Source organism: Diadema setosum, unplaced genomic scaffold (assembly GCF_964275005.1).
Source record: "Diadema setosum unplaced genomic scaffold, eeDiaSeto1 scaffold_74, whole genome shotgun sequence".
In the NCBI taxonomy this organism is placed as follows: domain Eukaryota; kingdom Metazoa; phylum Echinodermata; class Echinoidea; order Diadematoida; family Diadematidae; genus Diadema; species Diadema setosum.
Genome location: NW_027307700.1, coordinates 35,553 through 57,129, shown reverse-complemented (window position 1 = coordinate 57,129; position 21,577 = coordinate 35,553). Strand labels below are relative to the sequence as shown.

Here is a 21,577-nt window from a genome sequence, read left to right as displayed (position 1 = left end):
CAACTTATCGTAATGAATGGATAAGTTATCTATACATCAGAAGTTAATTATTCTTTTCAAGATTTAAAGGGACCCCGCATAGAGTGTATGTTTATTCCAAATTCAGTATTGAATCAGATTGCTTAGATTAGAAATCTACACTTGTATCATCCCCATTATTAATGTGTAATCATGTGCAAATATTGATTCAGAATCTTTACTTCTGAAAGGCAAATTTGTATTGCAAAATGCACCATGGAAGAAATGTTCCCTCTAAAAACTCTCACAGAGATTACTGAAGCATAATTCTCCTGAGCCTTGCAAAATCGAGTCACAGTATTTTGAATCTTAAACAAATATTGATTCATCTCTAATTAGAGCTTTAAAAGAAAAAAGAAAAACAGGTGAGCTATCTACTGTGTAATGATGGCTGTATACAATGCCTGTCAGGACATTTACACGTGTTGGGTGTCAGCAAAGGTACGACACTTAAGATAAAAGGTAGACATCACACCACTTGTGTTTACAGTCTGTCGAACAGTTCATTTTTTAGTTCCTCAGTCTTGGGTCTTGAAGCCCAATTTTGATTGGCTGTGGTACATGTACATGTTTGTGTACCAATAATATTAAACTTTTTTTTCCCTTTTTTCCCCTTTTTTTTCAGTACATGTTACCCAGCAATGGCCAGTAATGGCTACATTCAATATCATGAAATCCTTTCATTGAGTTGTTTTTACAGCAACTTATTGATTTTATGCAATGGATACATTGTCACAATCATCTCACTCTACACTGTTAAACTGACCTGACAGACATGATTATAAATGCATAGGACTATTTGGATATTAATGCACAGATAGTGCAATACACTAGAGGAACCCACTATACAGAAACTCCATTGCAGAAATCATCATCAATTTTCAACTCCACCTTACTTTGCATGAGTGCACTTAACAATGAACCCTGATACATTCATATAAATGACTTGGAAGTCTATTGTGTATCATGCATTTTATGTACACATGTCTTCTTTTCTATGTTGATTGGAAACCACTATTCATACATGTGTACATGTACATACTGTGTATCACATGCAAGTAAGTGATCATAGTAGTCTCTACACTTCATCTTTTTTTACTTTGTTGATTTTAATATTTCAAACAAAACTTTTGTTGGATTTTTTTTTTAACCTGAAGAAGGGGCTATGTACGTAATGAACATGTTTGTTTGGCCTTTTCTTAGAGTCTGTAAGTTGCAACAATTCACGGTTTAAAGTAAAGAATCTCATGAATATGCTGTAATCCCTCTCAACAATTCTCTTTCTGGTTTTACAAAGTGTACGTGTACCTCATTCCCATCAGGTCTGTGAACTGTTATTTTCACCAAGCTACCCCATCACACAATCCTGCTTTATTCAAATATACAGGCCCCACTGAGCACATTGTAAATTATAGAGCTCGCTATCAAAATATTGTTTGTGGGAATGTTATTAAATGTGTTCTGGATGGATGCATGAATTTTAAGTGTAAAAATAAATAAAACTGAATCAAATGAAGATAGCTTGTAGATTGCTTCATGTGTGACAATATACACAATGTACATAGCTGCATTATGATGTATAAAACATACACTAAAGTAAGCATGCATTATCATGTACCCAAGTAGTGTAATACAGAATCTAATTATGAGTGTGTTATTATCACTCACTGCCACTGCCTGATGACAAATAATTGATTCCAGGGACCGCTGACCCTCTAGACAATTTAGTCACTTAATTAGCAGTCAGGCCAAAAACATTAATTACTCATTGTACCCGGTACTCATAGGCACTGTGCAGTTTTTGAGCCACGATGCAGCTACTGTAGGTGATGTGTACACAGGCGTCACAGCAGTACAAAAATGGAAATTAGGAACTGTAATAAGCATACATGTACCTACACATGTAATACACAATCAATGTTGTTGTGTACCCTGCCCATAAGTGAGCTGTTGGAAAAAGTTAACGTTCACATTAACTACAGTGTACACGATATGACATCTTATTTCTCCAGATAATATGCATTCACTCTTATTGGAAACTGAAATATGTAATGACCCTATATTAAATATCGCCACAAGGGGAGTTAATACAAGCATAATATGACCACTGAAATGTTTACATATGCACAATGAATTTTTTCAGCGCTACAAACTCTTTCAAATACTGTACCACACAGAGAAATCCAATGTATCCTGTAAAAAATTACAGGCAGTAGGCCTACTTTGGGCAAGAAAAGGTACTGTAGAATAGTAGGGCAAGTCCAAGCTATTTGATCACACAAGACTGAAAATTCAAAATGGGTCAATCTACATAAACTTGGTATCATTTTAAAGCTAAGAAGTTAAAATACATGAATTTCAAAAAGAAAAAGTAAAAATCCTTCGCAATAACCAGCAATAAATTAATTAATCTGCATAAATTAAAATTTAGAGTAACGCGTGGGACATTCAAAAATTCTGCATTTTAAAATATATCTTTTGATTTTTACAAGTTTTTATGAAAATAAGTATGGTGACCTTAAGTCTGACTAACAAGTTATCATGACTGTGATTTTCAGTTTCTTAACTGATTATATATGGCCTTTTTTACGATCAGTGGTGTAACTTTTGTACTCGGAGGGTCAAAATTTCAAAAAAAATATTTTTTCATTATTCTGTTTGATTCCTGTTGGAAAGTATTCAAATTTTTGAAAAAATAACATTTCAGACCTTAAAGCTGAAGAGTTATTGGTGTAATTTAAGGAAAACCCTGGCACCTGAAGTAAATTTAAGCAAAATTTTGTTTTCATGAATTGCACCACAATGACAAAACTCTGTAGTCAAACTTCACCATGCAAAGTTTATATGGTTAACAACAATATATAGTTTGTGAATCAAAACTATTTGGGGGTTGAATATAAAGTGAATTGAAAAAAAAAATACATGAGATTTATAAATTTTTGGTAAAAATACCAAATGACATGCAATTTTTAAGATTTTAACTATTTATTGGAGGGCAAGCCAGGTCAAACTCTATACTATAACAAGTCTTTAAGAAGGGCTACCTTCCTATGTAGGTTAAATGAAATTCCAATCATTTCTTTAAATCTTGGATTTTTCACACATGGATGTTTCGGAGGTGACAGTTAACATAATAGAATGTTTCGGAGGTGACATTAATATTAACACTCAGTTTTTTTGTAGAATAAGTGACAATAACACAAAACCTTCTTCTTTTTATCAATGTTTTTAATAATTATAACTCGAGAACAAGAAATTAACTCCTGTTTCAAGCAGATAAACCACACAGAACAAGTGTTTTTCTACACTTCATTAATTAGCATGGGCACCGGTAGTTTGCCATCCATTTGGACGAAGGTTGTAAGCTAAATATTGTAATCTGAAGAAACATGGCATTCCATTTTCTACCTTAAATTGAGATAAGGGTGTGAGATCATTTTAGTAATGTTTCTTTGTTCTCAGAACATTTATTCCACAACACCAGGGAAGAATCACTTCGTTTCGGAGGTGACATTCAATGTTAACATTGTGTTGAAATATTCATTTACAGTAAGAATATGACGGACATAAGCTAGATATTGTAACCTGAAGAAACATGGCATTCCATTTTCTACCTTAAGAGGGTGTAAGATCATTTTAGTAATGTTTCTCAGAACATTTTATTCCACAACACCAGGGAAGAATAACTTTGTTTCGGAGGGGACATTCAATGTTAACATTGTGTTCAAGTATTCATATAGTATGTCCCCCCCCCCCCCCAAAAAAAAAAAAAAAAATACAATTAGACTTTTTCATTGATAGCACCAAATATGATTAAATCAGCTAAAATCTACTTTGGGGTCTTAAATCATTACATCTTAGCTCTATTTTGCAGAAAGCCCCAGTCAATTTGGTTAAGTGATCTCAAAGAAATGTGGATTGTTATAAAGGATGTCAGGAGTCTGATTCTTCCAAGTTTAGCACTTGGATGCTCTTGGAACTGCATATCAATGTGTAAACACAATATACAGAACTTGGAGGGAAGGGACTCCTGACATGCTCTACAAAAATCCTCATTTCTCTTTGACCTCTGAAGCAAATTGAATGGGGTTTTCTGTAAGGTGTTATAGTTTCAATCCCTCAAATTGTATTTTAGATTGATTCACTATCTTTAAAGTTATCGTTGCGGAGGGTACCATTGTAATTTTTTGGTGAGGACATACATTAGGTTATGAATGCCAAAAGCAAAAATTCTTATTTGACTTGTATTATGTTTTTGTTTGCACATAGTATTATAAATAGATTAATTCAAGGATGTTCATGAATTCTTCATCATTCTTGATAGCCACCATACAAATGTTATGATACTGGTGAAAGGTGTTTGGTTCATCTGGGATAAATTTTCTATATACCAGATTCATTTAAACTGTTGACATTACTAAAATATATTTTATGTATCTTTCTGAATTGCTTGAAAATTACCTGCAAATCATATATATTAGTCACTTGTGAGAGTAAAAAGTATAAGATAAGAAAAAATCATTTTATTGTTTTGGAGGTGACACAACACAGAGACAACCCAACTTCTCAGGTGTTAACTAATAATATATTGTGAACATTCATGTCTTTCCTCGTGGCTTTAATTTTCAAATATAAGCTCTTTCTTTCAGTTCTTACTTGTTATTTTGTTTAGTTATTCTCTTTCATGATAGTGGATACCAGCTCATATTTTGTTTTAGATTGTAATTCATACTAATCTTTAGCAAGTTTTTACAGTTTGGTTAAGACAACAATTTGTGTTTCCCAGCTGAAGAGAGCAGCATAATGCTTTTGTGTGCACTTATGGGGATTTTTTTTTTTGTCCAGTAATTTTCCCCATCAACTTCACAGAAGGTCCCGGACACAAACTGGTCTCAAATAACCCTATAAGGGACCAAAAAAGGACAAGTTCACCTCAATAGACACGAGGGTTGAGTAAATACAGCAATATTAGTAAAACACATCAGAGTTTGAGGAAAATAAGGCAATCCGTTCCAGAGTTATGGATTTTTGAAGTTTCTGCTCAGTCAAAGCTGAATGAGAAGACTTCTATAGCTTGTGATGTCACACGTGTACAGGGATATAGAGAAAGTATCAAGAAAATTCAACATATTTTCACTTTTCTTGCATAACAAAAGAACACTTGACTTCTCTCTTTTGGAAGGCAGGGTGAATAATATTGCCCTAACATACATCAGTAGCAAGTTGAAGGAATGTGCACTTTTTTCAAAAAGTAAAGTTTTGTGAAATTCACTTATATTTTCTTTATATCGTTGTATGCATGTGACATCATACACTGTCGTAGTCGTCTCATCCAGCAGTGATTGCATAGATACTTAAAAAAAGCCCATAACTTTTGAATGGCTTGTCCAATTTCCCAAACTTTCAATGATGTGTTCTACTAATGTTGTTGCATTCACTCAATCCACATGTATATGAAGGTGGACTTGTCCTTTAAGAAACCATTTTCTTTTCCTTGAAATTCCAGTACTTAAAGCCAAATTCTAAGATAAAACATAATAACAAAACAAGGTAAACACGTCATCAAAATTATATTGACATAGAACTACAAATCTTGTTTTTGGATCTTTCCCTTTCCAGTCCTGGTGACTTGTTCCTCTGTTCACTTTAGTTGTCAGATAACTTCAATAATCTTAAAAAATACAATGTCATAAACAGTTGGCTCAACTTGGAAAATGTAATAATTATTGTCATATTAAAAAAAAAAAAAAATCACATAATTTTGTTTATGATTACCACGTTGTACATGGAAAAACAACAACTAAGAATTCAAGAACAAGTTGTGCACCAGCTATAGGCATGTGGCCTTTTTTTGGAGTTTGATTATTTTATGATTTTTTTTTAAGATTGTGGACTAGGGCATGCATGAATTGCCACATGTATCACTTTGGTATCAAGGGAATTCTGGTGAGCTAGGTATACAAAAGTCACTTCTATTGTGATGATTTTGTAGATATTAAATGTATTTGAAAATGTTGATAGATAGTGAAAAGGAACTGAAGTCTTGCCTTTCACTATCACATAACAATATGGTGTTAACAAACAATGTCACCTCCGAAACACAAGAAAAAGCAACCTACATGGAAAGCTGTGATTGGTAAATCTCACAACTAAATTGCTGAAATTGGAAATCAAGCTTCTAAGATGAAAGCATCTATATGTTTACTTAACTAAAGCAGGAGAATTGATCGTGATTACAATATTATATATACAACAGATGGGTGTATTTTGTGCATTGTCTTTGTTAAAAAAGTGAAAAAATGTAAATTTGCCCTACAACCTACAGTATAGTAATAAATATAAGAGTGAGAGTGTGTTAGTTGATTTCTCCACTTTGAGACTTATGTTACTAAAATAAATGAAACCATTGGTGTACATAATATGGTTTCTCTTCAATAGAAATAAGCAAAAACTCTTGTTAACAGTGTTTTGTCACCTCCGAAACAGTAATTTTTAGTTTTTATTAGATCTTTTATTAATATCTAGAAAATTCTTACTTCCTGTTGCCATATTACTATTTTCATCCAAAAGAGATTCCTGTCAATTGGAAAGAATCAAACAAAATTGCTTTGTCTTCGAGAAATTATCAAATATAATACGCTTGCTGTTTCGGAGGTGACGATTGTTTCGGAGGTGACAAGTGTTAACGGAAAATTGTAAATTGCTCCGAAATGAAAACAACAGGCTATATTTCTACTACCTTCCTTCAGAGATAATGTGAGGGGATATGTTACATTTTTGTAGACGTAATGTATAACTGATGTCAAGAATAAAAAAATCAAATACATAAATCTGTTGTCTCGGAGGTGACAGAAAAGTTAACGGAAAAGTTGTATAAATTTATAAACACTCACCAAAAAATGATAAGCTATTTGAATCAAATAATCTTTGGATCGAAGTTAAGTTGGATTGATTACTATTCTGTTTTGATGGAAATTAGCAAAGTTGAATTTTATAATTGTGAGCAAGAGCTCACTCAAAAGAGGGGTTAATTGTTAACGGAAAATGTCACCTCCGAAACATAAAGTTTGGACAATTTCAGTCTTTAAAGAAGACAAAGCAGAACCTGGTAAACATAATAGTTCTTAATGTTGGATACCTGTCTATCACCACAACAACAAAAATAATGAAAAGGAATAAACAATTTAATATGCTAGGTCTGACAAAAAAGCCATGTCAGAGCGCATACACCAAAACTGTTGGATTTCAAGCATGTAAGTGCATGCCACATCTGAAAGAAAAAGAGAGGAAAGTTCATTAAGGTACCCAAGGTAGACACTGTGGGTGGTAAGTTTATGAGAAAAAATAATGCATATCTGTCAGTGTATAAGAAAGTTATACACCAATTAGTGCCAAAACCGTGTTTTACACCACTGATTGTAAAAATGGCCATATGCAAATGAGGGATGGGGCAAAATTAGCATGTCCCACGCGTTACTTTTTTAGGTCATTATTTCTCATTTGCATAAAAGTTAATGATTTAATTGACTTGAAACTTTCAAAAGACCAAATTCACAATGGACCTAATCATATCCAAGAGATAAAAAGTTAGTCTGATAAATCTACAATTGTAATACTTGCAATTTTCAATTAAATCTAGTGACGCGTGGGACATTTTAGTAACGCGTGGGACGATTTGTGTACAAGTCTATGGAAATGTACTAAATCTTCGTCTTCTATGGGAAATGTGTACATTATTGAGGGATTTTTTGTAATTTTCTGAATTCTGACTTGAAATTTGGTGAAAAGTTCCACTTTGGATAAATAATTCACAAAAGATCATTACATGCTATTTTCAAGGTCACATTCAAAGTCAAATGTCAAAAAATAAAGGATAACACAGGCATTTCATATTTTTTATTATATCTATTGTTCTGGTGGGTCTAAATCATTTGAATTTGCAAGAATTTATTAGAAATACATCTATTTAGATAATTAGTACCCCATATTAAAATTTCCCTGAGCAAATGTGCAATTCACATCACAATATTCATAGTGACAAAAATGTCCCATGCGTTACCTGTCCCACGCGTTACTATACCTATCTTTCTATAATTGACCTTGAGAGAACACATTTTCATGATTTTTTCTGAAATGTTTTGTTTCAGGTACAGTTACTGTTGTAGAAAAAGATGTTTGGTATGATTTTATAGTTTACCAAGTATTTTCACAATAATTGAGATAAAAGTAAAAGAAGAAAAAAAGGACAATTTTTGTGGTCCCACGCGTTACTGGAGAATAAATTTGCATAAATTAAATACTGAACGCGTGATTCTCATTATTTCTATTGTTTTGAACAAAGATACCTACTAGCTATCAAAAGCAACCCAACTTACATGTATGAAGTTTCAGTCTTAACAGTGCAATATAGGGCTAAATCTTCTTGTGATGTCCCACGCGTTACTGGTGCAAAATAGCTTGGACTTGCCCAGTACACAAGTTTTTAAACTGTTCAGAAAAAAAGAAAGAACACTACACGAGTATCATTACTGGATTTTGCTTAGACAATCCGAGGGGTTTAGGGCCCAGCACAAGTTGGACTAGCAAAAGGTTTGTTAGATACAGAATGGTATTTTCATACGTTTCAGCATCTCAAAGACTTCATTTCAATTCGACATACAGGGGGACCTGTACTGTATACGCCGAATATTTCGCGAGGTTTTTATTTTTGCGAATTTTGTGAGTCATGTGCTATTCGCAAAATTAAAGACACGCGAAAATATTGACTCTGATCCTGATGTGAATGTGACGTACGTGTGTACTCTTCTCCGTTCAGTACAGGACTCCACGATCCCGAATTTAACCACTCGCGAAATCGTCAGGAATTCCCGATTCCCGAAAATTGTTTTTTGCTGTCAAAAACAAAAAATAGTCTGTACACATACTCGCCTTGCACTATTCTACAGAGAACAAAATGAATATTACCTGTACAGGTAATGAACATAGTACATTGTGCGCTGGTACTTTGAAAAATTATGTGCCCTAGTTATACCTGCATTTTGCATTAATTGCAGTTAACAATTCTTCCGGGCAGTGCTGGCATAAAAATTGTTGGGGGTACCAACTACAAGAATCAATGTACACTTTGTGACTTTGCTTTGATATTGATACACTGTACAATGTATGTGTGCATCTGGTTGCTGCCTGTACAGCAAATCTGTATTTGAAACTGTGTAGAAACCATCGAAGGTGCAGTACTTTAACACTAACAGACGGATTGGGATAAGATTTTTGTGGACCTTTTTGGGGTCGTTATTTAACATTTCCTCTGCAACAGGTTAATTACCGGTAGTGATCCCCTCCTTGGGATGGAATAGAGTATTGACTGAATGACAATAACTAAGTTATTGATAGAAATAGAGTACATGTACTGGCTGAATGATAGAAGTAAGAGGGGTGATCACTTAATAATGACAGCTACATGTACCTGGGCTCAACTACAAAGAATCAGGAGTGAGATGTAATGAATGAACACAACCCAAGTGAATGAAGAAAGAATGAAGGTGACAAAATATTGAATGAAGGTGACAAGGTATTAACTGAATGAGTCAGTATTGGCTGAATGATAGAAGTATGGAGGGGTGATCACATAATGAGAGCTATCTGGGCTCAACTGTTAAAAGGCATTATACAGTTTAAACTCGCCTACGTCGACATCGCATATGTCGAATAATCGCGCAAGTCGATGATTTTAAAAAGTCCCGATTTTTCCCCATTGACTTACGTGTATCAATTCACTCACAAGTCGAATTTTGTAAGTCGAATACTCGCCTAAGTCGATGAAATTCCAAGAACACTTTCACAGAAAAACCATTAAATTCACTGTGCCTAAGTCGAATAAGATTTTATTGTGCAATAAATCACTGTCAAAATCATGAGACGCCATTTTTTGTTTACATAAGAACTAGCCCGACCAGACAAGTGACAAAAAATGAACTAAAGTATCAAAATTCAAAGCGATCGCATGCGATTGTTGAACTCTCTTCGTGTTTGGAGGTCCGCTGGTCCAGCCCTGTCGCGCTAGCGCTACATACGTACAGCGACTCGGCTGTGTAATAGTTGTGCGTACAGCGGCTGGGCTGTGTATAGTCTGTGTATGTTTGCAGTCTGCACTGTGCAGTGGATGGATGAAGCTGCTGAGTTTTCACAGCGGAAAGAAGGGGGAAAGTTACGGGCACGGGTAAATCAGAATTACACCTCTACACGCATTTCAAGCCACGGTATGGTAAACTGGAATCAATCACTGCTCAAATATCGTTCATATTCACTTCCCCAAGGTTTAACAAGGGTGTAAAGTAATCGGACCTGTGCCAATACTAATGCACTGTCCATGCAAAGTTAGCCGCGGCCCTGCTGGGCGACCCGTGCTGCGGCACACCACCTCTCCAGCTCTCGGCTCTAGAGTAGACAGTTTTTATACATAATGTACGTGTGGTGTACAACTGTTGTTAAGTCGATTTTTTTTTTTACTTACGCACAAGTCGAAAATCGCCTAAGTCGATGTGTTTTGCTCAGTCCCGAGAAGATCGACTTATGCGAGTTTAACTGTATACAATGTAGACCCAGTGGTTTAGTTGAATGCTACGCGGGTGCACAGCGCAGGTTTCCTACAGAGACCTACATGTATGCTACATGTGCATGTATATAACGATTACGCTGTGACCCATTTCCACGAGTCCGAAGACGTCCGATCCACTGTAGTCAGTGGTCTGATCACAGTTTGGCTCATGATTCGGCTAATAATGACAGGTTTAGCAAATTTCTTCTGTAACGTCATACTAAGAAGCGCACATCACTACAGACTGCGTGACACGCAGAAGACAATTAAAGCAAAGTTACCTAGCAACACCTACGCGCTTTACTCTTGATGACTGCTCAACTTCGGCAATCTTCATATCATGCTATTTTAAACAGTGATCAGCAGTATCATCCAACAGTGCCCCCCACAACCACCGGGTCTATGTACCTTTAAAAGAATCAGGAGTGAGATGGAATGAACGAACACACAGCTGAGTAAATGAAGAAAGAATGAAGGTGACAAAACTGATCAAGAGGAACTAACATGTAACGTTACTGTAGGCATCTGAAGCAATGACCATGGGGGCGACAACTGAACTGAATTTTTACTACTGTGCTAGACTGCAACTGAAAAGCAATCTACTAAAATACCAGTACAAGGTCTAGACAGACAACAAAGGGCGAGCAAACAAGATACAGCAAAGTTAGCTGACAAAACAATGGTCCTACAGTCATTATTTCACATAATCTTGTCAAGGACAAAGGACATGATGTTGTACAAAATTGTAGATGTCCTCTGTAACATGGTAATTAGTGATCCCCATATATATGATATCATATGAAGGCACCCAACAGTGGCAACACATATCAAATTACTATCTAACCTGTGGTGTGTGAAACAACTTGTAGGGACTTACAAAAATTTGCATGCGCTGTTCGGTTCGGGTATACCCCATATCTGCTCAACGCACCTGTGTAAACAATCACCGCAGTGGCCCAGCACCGTTTAGGAGAATGTTTTTGATATCGAATGGATTTCAGGTGGCTGATTAAACAAAGTTTTTCAAACGCGATGATGCACAACGCATCCTACATTGAAGTGTGTGTAGACAACACATGCACTAATACTGTATAAGCTGTTATTTTCGCGAGGGTTTAATTTTCGCGAATCACAGTTGGATCGTGAATTTAACAACACACGAAATTGTCTCCATGCGCTTTGTTAATAGATCATTAACGTACGCATCGGCGTCGATTCGCGAAAACAACATCTCGCGAAAATGTCTGTTATAGACAACCTCATCAATCGCGAAAATATCTGTAACCAGTTACGCGAAAATAACAGCGTATAGGCCTAGGCCTACAGTAATATATGGTGTGCTATGGGCATTGGACTAATTCAGAGCCTATCGTTGTAGTTCTCCAACCCGGGAGTGCATAGGAAATATGGTATCTACACACAAGTGGCGACTATACGGTAATTGTGGATGACATTTACATAGGGAATAATCAATTATGATATTAACGAGAGTCTATGGGGCCTATATGGATAACTCTTCATAAAATAGCTAATGTTTTAGGGCCCACGATGGGGATGGGAGTGCTTGAGGAGGAGAGATTCATATCAAGCAGGATCTGGTCATTGCATAGAATCTATTGGACATGCCGTTGGCGTTGGGGATACGTTCTGCGGAGACTGCATCTGGCTTGGCTTCACGGAATCCCCTCTTCAACTGCTCTTACACGGTTACAGAGGAGAGCAGATAAAGTCAAAAAATGATAAAAGACTCCTCATGACAAATGGGTTTTTCTGTCGAAACAGGGACCCCCGGCCCCTCCCCTCCCCCCTCCCCCTCCCCCCTCCCCTCCCCCCCCCCCCCCCCCCCCTTTGAGCTGGTTTCCCCAGACTGTTAACGTGTTATTCACATAACTCCAGCCAGGATTACTAGAAGTCTACTAGGGCATTTGATTTATCACATGTCATGCTCATGAGCTTGTTCATTCTGTTCAGCCATCTGCCATGTCTCACTTACCAAAAGAATGCAATTCGGTCGCCCAAACCATTCTTTACATGACGATCCAGAACGTTGTAGCAGACGTTCGTCGTCGCTCCCTCTAACCACTTAACGAAAACTTTCCCATCATTGACGTTGAAGTTGTACTGCAGGAATTTCCCCGGGGTTGGTGGGGTCTTGAAATAAAACTGCTTAGCTATTTCACTCCAAAACGCCTCCGGATCTTGGATTGATTGCTCGTAAAGCTCTTTGTATTGTGGAAGCGACTTTACGTGGGCATTTTCCTGCAAATCACCGTTGGGATAATAGAGCTCAGTTTTTTGGTCGCCACTTTCGCTAGCCATGACTGCCAAATCACCTTCAAAATCTAGCCTGCAAAACGGTCGTCCACCGCACCACAGTATACCTGCACTAAATTCAGTCACACAAGCGTGTGGGACTTGTACTACTACTGTACTGCTTTATAGATCCGGATTATAGTAACGCGCTGCGATGCTGCAGCTATGCAATGAAAATGCCTATGGCATGCACTTGGCAGTTCAACGGAGTCCGAGTAGAGTCAGGTGGTTTTGTGGTCTCTACTGCCGAGGCCGATCAGGCGAGGTGATCAAGCCGCACGCTGTCCCAGGGTTGGGTCGCCAGTGGTCGGATGATTCTGTTCGTAATTTACACAGCCCCCAGTGTGTCGTAGATAAAGAGCGTCCTCTTGTGGGCATTGGGCGTTAAGTTCTGCCTAGTCGAAAAGTCCCAGGATCAATTTAGTCCTACAAGTTTACTGCTGTCTTGTACACGCTACATCATTTACAACTCACTGTTCAACATAATAATTTATCACAAAACTTGCAATTGATTTCAGCTTGCGATGAACTGCAAACATCCGTCCTTTTGAAGATCCGTATCAAATTGTAATCAATCTGTATAAATTGTCTTGACTTTACAATGTTGGCACAATTATATGCAATAATATTGAGTATCAGGGGGGTGTTTCATCAACGTTTGTCAGCGCTGACAATTTCAGCAAAATCCTTGGTTTTGATTGGCTGAGATGCTCTGGTCACTGACTGTTACTATGGTGATTCAAGTTGTCAGCGCAGGCAAACGTTGATGAAACACCCCCTTGAATATAAGAACGACCCAAGTCCATGGAAGACCATTTTGAGTAAACTTAACCCGTTGAGGACGAATCCCGAGTATAGGTACCTACTCGGGCAAGCGTCTATGGGAAATACTTGTTGTAGCAAAATCAAACCGTCCTCAACGGGTTAAAAAAACTTCATATCTTTTCTATTTGTCCGATAATATTCTATTTAACTGTGATGGGAAGGCAACATTGTATAAACAAATTAGAACATATGAGGAGTTTGTTTGCAAAACCCGATAAGTCCATTTTTGAAGATTTTGAAGTATGGTCTCTCTCATAAAGTACAAAATACAGATGTAATACATTTTAAATGATATATTGGTCACTACATATAAAGGTACATTTTTGAAGTTATGGTCAAAAGAAGCAAAAATTTTCTTATTATTCTCTTTATTTTTCTTGACCTTTAATCGCAAATATCTCCATTTGGCAAATATGGACTTATCGGTTTTTGCAAACAAACTCTTCATATGAAGAGTTTGTTCGCTGAAACAGATAAGTCCATTTTTGAAGATTTTGAAGTAAGGTCTCTCTCATAGAGTACAAAAATACCTTTCAAATGATATATTGATCACTACATATGAAGAGTTTGTTTGCAAAAACCGATAAGTCCATTTTGGAAGATTTTGAAGTGCGGTCTCTGTCATAAAGTACAAAATAGTACCTTTTAAATGATATATTGGTCACTACATATAAAGGTACATTTTTGAAGTTATGGTCAAAAGAAGCAAAAATTTTCTTATTATTCTCTTTATTTTTCTTGAACTTTAATCGCAAATATCTCCATTCGGCAAATATGGACTTATCGGTTTTTGCAAACAAACTCTTCATATAAAGGTACATTTTTTAAGTTATGGTGAAAAGAAGCAAAAATTTCCTTATTATTCTCTTTATTTGTCTTGACCTTTAATCGCAAATATCTCCATTTGGCAAGTATGGACTTATCGGTTTTTGCGAACAAACTCTTCATATATTATTATGACAATTAACATTTACATTAATTGTGGAGAGTCCATTTTGTGTGATGGACTTGGGTCGTTCTTTGAATCATATGGACTTGGGTCATTATTTGAATCATATACATGATGTTCTGCTATAGAGATGAGAGAAGGATGAGACAGGGTGCTATAAAATGAATGTAAGAATGACCCAAGTCCTTCATTTTTACATTCATATAAGATTTAACTCATTCATTTCAGGCACTTCCGGGGGCAATTAGGATTTATCCTTTACGCACAAGATGAGTCCATGCATAAGCTACAATTTCCCATGTCAAATATTGACTTTGGCCAAAAATTGGACTTGGGTCGTTTTTATATTCAGGTCTTCAATTGTATGGTATCTAGCTTTTGTACCTCTGCATTAGAATGTTCAGTCACCTTTTTACTATACTTCAGTGGTAAAGAGTCACATTTTCTGTAACCGCCGAGGCGTGTCCTCCACACCTCTCTGATCATAAGGCAGGGCTGCCAACTCTCACTCATTGAGAGTGAGACTCAAATATCAGAGCTACCAAGTCTCACGCATTCTGCGTGAGACCCAAGCATTTAGGGTCCATCTCACGATCTCACGCATGGCGCCCATTATTCTCACGCATCGGGCAATGTCTGCAACTTGGGCCTATAATAATTTGATAATGAGCATAGCTCAAAGGATTAAAGTGATAGTTGCAATTAAAGGACAGGTCCACCTTCATATACATAGGATTGAGAGAATGCAGCAACATTAGTAGAACACATCAGTGAAAGTTTGAGGAAAATTGGACAATCCTTCAAAAGTTACAGATATTCTAAGTATCTGCGCAGTCATTGCTGGAAGAGAAGACTACTACAGTGTATGATGTCACATGCGTGCAACTATATAAGGAAAATAAAAATTTTGAGAATTTCACAAAACTTTACTTTTTTAATAAAGTGCACACCCCTGCCTTCTGAAAGAGAGAAGTCGAGTGTTCTTTTGTTATGCTAGGAAAATGGAAATGTGTTGAATTTTCTTTATTCTTTCTTTATATCGTTGCACTCATGTGACATTACAAGCTATAGTAGTCTTTTCATCCAGCGGTGACTGAGCAGAAACTTCAAAAATTCATAACTTTTTAGCGGATTGTCCGATTTTACTCAAACTCTCACTGATGTGTTCTAATAATATTGCTGCATTCACTCAACCCACATGTCTACAAAGGTGAATTTGTTCTTAAAGGTATATATTTCCCTTTTGTCTTTCAAAATAAGTAAAAAATATAGTCACTTAAGTATGCACCTGATCGCACCATTTAAGAGCTAAAAATTGAAAAAAGCTCTCTAACGGGCCATCGTGGGAGAGGGGAAAACCCCTCCCACACCCTCGCTCGAGCGCACATTCGCGCGCCAAGATGCCGAGTCATGAAAATCTCACTCATAAAAATTTTTTGAACTTGGCATCCCTGCTCATTTTGGTCCTTTCTCACTCTAAAACTTTATTTCATTTGCATGCATTTCTATTGATCTCACTCATTTTGACTCCTAAATAATAGTTTCCAATGTTGGCAGCCCTGCATAAGGAACCCTCGTAAAATATGCAAGTTTGTTGTAAAAAAACAAGATTACTGATTTAAATTTCAAATCAGATTTGTGATCAATTTATTCTACCCTAAAAGTTGATACTATTCATATCAATCATAACTCATTTATTATAAGATGTTGCATAGTTGCATTTGATTGGGGGACTTGATGATTGATCACAGTTATTTAAAGATGGAGGCCCTGCTATTCATCTTATTTTTCTTTCCATGCATGAAGCCATCAACTGAATTAATATTGTTGAATAGAAAGAAAGGTGATCAGATTTCTGAGCAGAACTACAAGAACCATTTGGAAGTATGTATACACTGTATAATTTGTACATTATTTCTGTAATTCTTGCTAAGAAGGGGTTGCAGGGAAAGAAAACATATAGGCCTATATCTATTTTCTTTTTTTTTTTTTCGAGGGGGGGGGGGGGGGTTGTTAGGTGAAATGATAAAATGTTTTGATGTGATTGTATCCAACCTCCTGCCCCGGCCTTTTTGCAGTAGACATTCCTAGTAGAAGTTAAAGCATGGAAATTACATTTTCAGCCCAACTATACCTTAACTGTGGTGTTGACTTTATTTGTATTTTTGTCCCAAGCTCAGTCTGAACTGTTTTATGATGTGAATACAATTTGTACAATTTTACTAAGGTATTATGACCTTTTCCCGTAAACACATTTTCCAGCATTGATCACTGCATGAACTCTGGGCATACCATGGCAATTTATTATATAAATTTTCACATCAAAAAGATGTTCAAAATTTGGTATCTTAACTACATAATAATGCCTTTATGGAACCCTTTTGTGCAAAAGGGGTCCAGGGTAAATACCCTGTCATGGGCAATTATCCCAGACCGCCTTCCCCTGACCCTAACTCTGATCCAATAATCCTGACCTAATCCTACTAACCCAAACTCTAACCCTACTCTTAATTACTCTATAACCAGTATGTAGCCACGGGGTAATTGTTTTTATTTTGTGTGTGTGTGTGTGTGTGTGTGTGTGTGTGTGTGTGTATGTGTGTGTGTGTGTGTGTGTGTGTGTGTGTATGTGTTTTTGGGGGGAGGAGGCCCACCTCCCTGCTGATACAGTGCAAAAGAATAAAACATGTGGTACATTATACATCATAGTGAATTGAATCAAAATAGAACAGTGGTAGTAGTAGTAGTAGTAACAAGGATAATTATTACATTATACTCTTCTGTAAAATAGGAAATGTTTGTGTGCATTCCACAAATATTGCGAGCCAAGATTCAAAAAATTAAAATGCATGCAAAACTTCTTGCCTGCACTGTATACATTGAATGCCTGTTGCAATTTGGCAAACATTCATGCAACATTCCTTCTTGCTCTACACTATTTATTATACAGGTTATGTATTTTACGATGAGTTTTATCGCAAAACGAGCTAAATCCATCCTTGCTGAGATATTTGTGGATAAAACTGCTAAAAAAAACAAGAAAATAATAAGAAAATACAGGATATTCTTAATCATAACTTCTAGAAAATTCCTTGTTATGTCACAAGTGAGGTATTAATGGAAGGTTCAATTTTGCTCTAATGATGGACTTACTGTGAAATGTTTAAAAATGGCACTTAGCTCATTCTGCAATAAAACTCTTCATACCTATAAATTCATAATATGAAGTTTTATCGCAAAACACACTAAGTCCATTTTTGTTAAGTTGAGATATTTGTGATTAAAGCTGCTAAAAACAAAGAAAATAATAAGAAAATGCAAGATGTTTTTAATCATAACTTCTAGAATATTCCTTATGTGGAATACAAGTGAGGTATTACTGGAAAGGTTTGCTTTTGTCCCGATGATGGACTTACTTTAAAATGTTTTAAAATGGCATTTAGCTTATTTTGCAATAAAACTCTTCATATGCAAAAGTGTATTATTCATATAATGTTGGTGTATTTTTATACATAAGCTTATATTATATTAAGTTTTATGGCATAATGGGTTATAATATATATCATATACCGGTATATAACCCATACATGTATATATATATATATATATATATATATATATATATATATATATATATATATATATATACAGAAGTATTGGAACAAGTGCACGCTGTTGACTGCAGGTTCATCAGTATTCATTGCTACTCGGAGTTTCATGCAACCTCCATGAGGCGCAGATGATTGCGCCTCATGGAGGTTGCATGAAACTCCGAATAGCAATAAATACGGATGAACCTGCAGTCAACCGCGTGAACTTGTTCCAATACTTCTGTCTAAAAGCTCTTCCTTTGAGGATATCGAGCACTCTTCATAGAAGGATAGAATCACAAAGTGGTATATATATAATATAATATAATATAATATATAATATACATATATATGTACACATTTACACTACAAATGCATATACATATGTGTATGTGTGTGTGTGTGTACGTCATTTACATTGTACTGTACATACAAATTTTGTAACTAGCTTCATTTCGATGGATGTGTGTAATAATATAAGCATAATATTGATGTATCCATATTTTAGAGTGCTACTGTAAAGCATTTTTTCTTTTAATGCTTGCAGCAGCAGCATACATGGAAAAACCTGTTATATTGTGGCAGCAGTTTCCACCAACATATTTTATTGTTACAGTACAGTGTACATGTAACTGCACTTCATTCTGTGTTGTTATTGTTATTTCTTTCATGAAACAGTTTCAAGGACATGGTGGACTGTGGCAACCGAAGAGTACTAAATGTGTGTGTTTAATACTGAAATAAAACTTAGATACATGTACGATAAATTTGGTACATGGCCATACAGTGTGCATCAGGTTTGAACAGCAACTACATGTACAATATTGATTCACATGTACATGTATATGTGTGGTTGTTCACATATCATCTGTTGAGAATGAGAAGGGCGTTAAGTTGTCTCGAACACTATGGGTTTAGTGGCAACTTAACGCCCTTATCATTCTCAACCAATGAATTATACAAGTGTATACATGTGTATACAGTGCCTGTAGATGTGAATTAAAGAATCACACAAATGATAAATTCAGGACACAAAACACTTGATGTTTGAGTAGCCGGTCTACATGACTTTATTACAGAGCAACCATTGCAATCCCTCGCTTGGATAAAGAGTTGCCATGATTCTGAAATTATCACATTGATCACTCCATATATATATATATATATATATATATGTATATATATATATATATATATATATATGTATATATATATATATATATATATATATATATATATATATATATTTTTTTTTTTTTTTTTTTTTTGGGGGGGGAGGGGGTACAATATCAAGGCACTTATCAAGAAACTGCTCTGACTGCTATTAACACAAGGTATAAAGTACATGTATTGTATTTCGGGAATGGATGGGGGAATGGGCGGGGGGGGGGGGGATAAAGCATCCTTTGACACTGCTATGAATCTGATAAAGACATGTGTACTGTATACTGTAATTTGTCCTTTTTGGTGAAGGGAGCAGTTTAAAAATCAAGGCACATTCAAATGTTGTTTATAATACCACTGTACTCTCATATTGAAACATTTCATCTAAGACTTTATGGGAGGGGGGGGGTTTAAAGTCCATTTGATTCAAGAGAAACAACACACTTTGATCAGCATACAGTTACACCTTTGTACACGTACACGTATGTTTGGCTAGACTGAGTAAAAAGGAGATGCATGCAGCCTTTAGAATAATTCTATTGCCGCATGTACATGTACATGTAGAGGTAACAATGATCCATGTTGATCTAAGGCTTACAATTCACTTGACTGATAAATCAAAAGCTACGAGATGAATGCTAAATTTGATTTTTACTAGTTGATATTTTTAAAGCATCTTTTCCACTGGATACAAAGCGCTATGAGATGTCATCCCTGGTCACCATGAGTTAAAATATACAAATTACCAGGCAGCTGCCCAGTAGGCTTACAATTCCAGTGCATACATAGATTTCAAAACAAGTAGAAGGTCATACCCACATAACACCACTGTATTTGCATGTACAGTACAGTATGCAGGCTAAGAACAATCTTGCACAGAAGAATAATTTGCATTTTTTTAAGCTGCATTCTCTACTTAATACATACCAACAATTGTACAATGTTCCTACTGTAGGCCATACTGATTTTTTTCATACTACAGTACATTGTATTGTGTACACAGCCAGAATGAAAAATATTACAGTCGACTCCCGTTAAAACAAAGTCAGGACCATTGTATAAACAGGAATTTCGTTATAACCTTTTTTTATGCTAATGGACAGTACTTTACACTTTCACATACTCACGACCCAGTCCTACCACAGTCTTTGTACAATATGAACAGCACTATTTTAAGATTATACACTAACTCACACAAAAGCGAGTCCTACAGTATAATAACAAAGCCTCTGGGACCAACAGTTTTCTTTCATTATAGCCAAAGAAAGTAAAGTACATAAAGATACAAAGAGTTTTGGGACCTGAATTCTACTTCAAACAACAAAAAATCTTAATTTTCATTTGAACAGGACTAACTGTACAATCATAAAAATCCATTTTCTATGTGGCAAAGGTGATTTTTTTTTTTCTTGAATGTATATAATTGTATTGCAGCATCCAAGAAAGACTGGCAGGTATTTGCGTTCTTACTTACTGGCAGAAACAATTTTTGAATTTTTAAATACAGAAAATTGATTCACATCATATTTTACTACAATGGACCACTTTCATAGACTACACGTATTTGTACTTTGGAGGTCTTTCTAAGGTGAGGTACAAGTTGTATTGCCCAAAGGCACAGAAAGACCCTGTATACACGTACAAGCTGTTGTGACACTGTTAAACCTACACACACACTATGGTCCTGAACAAGATTTAGCAAGGCAAAGAGGAAACAAATAATGGCAAAGTTTCTACAAAAATTGGCAAAATGGTAAATTTCAGTTTGACTTGAATTTCAGAAATTTATAATTTTTACCAGATATAAACATATAAAACACAGAACTATTCTTGATACATTTCCATTTCTTGATACATTTCCATTACTGACATGTCATCAGCCCTCCCCCCCCCCCCAATACACTGTGTACACACACATGGACTATACATTATACAAACATACACACATTGTACTGTACACATGTACACACAGAAAGGTTACAGTATTAAAGCTCTCCCAAGTTTGTTCAAATGTTTCAGTGAGCATCATTTCCAATTCTGTTCAATTAGATCACAAAAGAGAGAAATATTACTATCAAGCTATTTAACTCTTAATGTGCCAGGTCCAAAACCTCTAACGTG

At 35.9% G+C, this 21,577-nt stretch overlaps 1 pseudogene; it reads right to left on the bottom strand.

Annotated features, from left to right (window-relative positions):
* The window catches only part of LOC140245945 (acetyl-coenzyme A synthetase, cytoplasmic-like), a 31,320-nt pseudogene extending 18,364 nt beyond the window's left edge, over positions 1–12,956 (bottom strand).
* Between the last annotated feature and the right edge of the window lie 8,621 nt (positions 12,957–21,577).